At 52.6% G+C, this 3468-nt stretch overlaps 1 protein-coding gene across 1 annotated transcript in view; it reads right to left on the bottom strand.

The window, feature by feature from the left end:
- Window positions 1-3468, bottom strand: part of PEBP4 (phosphatidylethanolamine binding protein 4) — a 36139-nt gene that overhangs the window by 459 nt on the left and 32212 nt on the right. The window lies entirely within an intron of this gene.

Raw genomic sequence — 3468 nt, 5'->3', positions numbered from 1 at the left:
CCCCCCCCGTGTGCTTTTCTGCTGCGTCCCAGGGGGAATTGCTCAGTGGCAGCTTTTCAGGGGGGTTGGGAGTGTAATTACCTGGGAGCATTAATTACAAGGCAGGTGCGAATAAGCCCAAGCGGCAGCTCCACAAGAGCCTAGCAGCAGCTCCCACCGGGCGGGCATCTGGGCTTTGTGGGGACGCAGCAGTGGGTTTAACCCTCTTGCACACAGCGGGGGGGAGGTTGGATTTCAGACTGAAATTCCACCCCCCCCCGGGCAGAGCACGGGAAGGGACAGAGCACCCCAGGACTGACAGACCACGGTGTCAATGGGCAGCGCAAGGACAGGCTTCCATCCTTCCCTTCCCCTTTCCCCCTGCCCAGGGAAGGCAGCGCTTTGCCCCAGTGCTGCCCCAGAAACCCCCCGGCTGAGCAGCTCTGTTTGCCCACAACTGGGCCCAGTTGCCCTTTGGTGGTGGTTTTCCCACACCAGTAAGTTTTTGCTCTCGTATTGTTCGGTCATCGCAGGCCCCAGGGTGGCATTGTACCCTACGCTCACTCTCTGATCCTAACGCTGTTGACTAAAGTCTGCCTTTAAAGGTAATATAGACAGTTTGCTCTTCAAAACACATTTGATCAATAATTTCTATACATCGTTTCTGAACTTTTATTTTAAAACAATTAGCCAAAAAGCCCTTTTCATGTGATATTTGCAGAGAGCCTGACAGTAACAGCAATTAAACCCCATCTGTTTGCAGAGCGTGAATAATAGTGGTTGACACTCAACTTGGGATCCTGCTCACAGGAAACCTGTTCAACACAAACCTCATTAGGGAAACACGTGCCCCAGGGGCTGGCGACGGGTCCCGGCAAACGCCGCAGTGCCAAGGCTCCCGCCACTGCCACGGTGCCGGCGGTTTGGGGGGACTTGACCTTGCCACACGCCTATGGAGGACCAAAGATACTTGAAGTGCAAAGAAAACTACACCCCAGCAGCAACCTCTTATTTTGTTTTTCCTTAGTTGTTTTTTTTTTTTTTTTCTTTTATTATTAAAGGCTTCATTAACAAGCAGCGACAGAAACTCACACCGGGGAACTGACTATTCCAAGGAGCCAAGTCATCAATTAAAACAACATTCCTCTCTGTTCTTTCCCTTTCAAACCCTCATATTAATCACCAAAAAGTAGAGTTGAAAAGGCCCTGGAGAGGAAGAACAATACCACGGCACCAACAGCTACATCTGCCCTGTCCCCCCCGCGAGGCAGCGGCTCCCACCAGCGCAGGACCACGGATGCTGGATGGCCACAGGATCAGCATCTCCCAAAACAGGGATCCCTCCTGCCCGCAGGATACCCAAAAGCTGATTTTTTTTTTAATCCCCACCCGCATCGATTAACCCACTAAAACACATTCCCTGCCCCTACAAGATTTTTCTCCTCTCTGGCCGGAGCTGAACGCGCCCGGATCCCAAGTGCTCTGCAAAAGCGTCCCCGGCCCGTCTGTCCTCCTCGCCCAGCAGGTGAGGAGCAGCTGTCAATTAACAGCCACTATTATTTTGAATAAATCCCAGTATTTTGGATAAGCCTGACCCCCACACCATGTGCTGCAGAAACACGCTACAGGGGAAAAGTTCACTTTAGAGCACGTGTGTCGGTGTTGCCTTGGGATGGGGACGTTTGCAGGGTGCGGGGCCAGGTGCGTGGGAGAGCACCCGGCCCCCCGCAGCTCCCTTCCCAGCCTCTAATCGTGCAAAAATCCAGTAACTTTTAAGGTTAATAAAGCCCTTGTTTGCTTAAGATAGCACCTGTTTCTATGGTGACACTTGCAACCCGGAGCCTGTTTATCAGCCGGCAAGGAGAAACGCTTTGACAAATGCAACCGCAGGAGCAGGGACGGCGGGTGAGGACCAACGGTGGTGCTGGGACCTCTGGGACCAGGCAGGGATCTTGGGGTCCCCCAGCACCCAAACCCCCCCGTCCCGCACCCCACGGGCTCCCCATCCCACTCTGCAAAACCACAGGAGCAACCACAGCCTGGGGGGGGGGCTGCGCCCAGAGCACCCACCCTGGGGAGAAAAGCCAGAACGTTGGGTGGTGGGGTGGGGGTGGCTCTCGCTCAAACTCTGTGTTGACATATTTGCCCCAGCTGACCCCGGACTTGCCTCTGTGCCTCAGTTTCCCAAACCCCCCTGCTCGGGGAAGGGGTCGGCAGAGCGAGCGGGGCGGCAGCAGCACCCGGTGGGTCCCGCTTCGCTCCAGCCTGGCGCAGGATTTCTCCCGGCTGGCAGAACTGGTTTCCATAACGACTTTCTGTTACAAACATATTTTGATAAAAATAAAGTTAAAGCAGCGAGGCTTTAGTGGAGTACAAATTTGCTGCTCTCTCCCTCCCCCTTCCTCCTCCCCAAGGAGGGGGAATAAAGATGGAAAGCTTTCCATTTGAAGGGCAGTATTTTCTCCCTTCTTTTTCTTTCCCCCGCTGAATACAAAATGGAAAGGCTTGTTTACTGGGTTTCTCTGCAAACTGGTTCCGACTCTGCCTAGTTACCTGATGCTCTACAGTGTACACAGGATAATGTGATAAATTCATTTCCAATTCACTGCATTATCCTTTGAATATTTTAATGACTCATTGAATGGAGTAAAAAAAAAAAAAAAAAAAAGCTATTTCAAATGAACAATTATGCTGCATTAGAGTAAAGGCTGATTATATTTAAACACTGCTTGCATGGATAACGGGACATATCGACCTCCGCCTATAAGAGCTAATTTGGCTCTTATCTCTAAATAATTTTACACTGCAAATTACCATGAAAACCTAAAGGGCTTTAAAAACATTCATCAAAAGATATTATTCCACTTTGTAGCAACATTTTTATTTAAATTATTTTGAATGGGAGTGAAAGCATCTCTCGTGTTTGACAATCGGAGGGGAGCGGCGGAGCAGCGGCTGATAAGGAACGGCGAGCGGCGCCACCGGGATGGGATGCTCCATCCCAAACCCCACCAGATCCCGAGCTGAATCCCAAAGTTGGTGGCGTGCCAAGGTACTGCAGCACCTACCACGGCTCTTAGTGCTGCCACGGCCTCGTCCCTCCAAACTGAGGGATGGCAAAGCCCCGGGTGACACCGGGGTGATGCCACAGGGATGCTGGGGCACGGAGGATTTCGTAGCCATCCCCCCAGCCATCGCGCTGGCCACCCCGTCCCTCCCGGAGAAAGGCACTTGAAAGCCCCTTTCTGCACCAAAGCAACAGAAGGTGTCATGTAAAGCCTACACGGTTATTTTAGAGCCAGTGTGCAAATAAGCCTGTCAGCTGAAGCTCCTCGGAGCCAAGACTTCCATATACCCCCCAACGATCTGCATTTCAACGAGACACCATGTGTCTGAGCCCGGGGAGCCGCCGGCTTCGCAGAAGAGATTTTTGGGAAAGCTCCGGCTGCAGCCCCTGACGGGGGGATGCTGGCCCCCCCCCCCCCCCCC

This window comes from Athene cunicularia (assembly GCF_003259725.1).
Source record: "Athene cunicularia isolate RWA chromosome 22 unlocalized genomic scaffold, athCun1 chr22_part1, whole genome shotgun sequence".
NCBI classification, from domain to species: Eukaryota; Metazoa; Chordata; class Aves; order Strigiformes; family Strigidae; genus Athene; species Athene cunicularia.
This window is presented reverse-complemented; position numbering and strand designations above follow the sequence as displayed.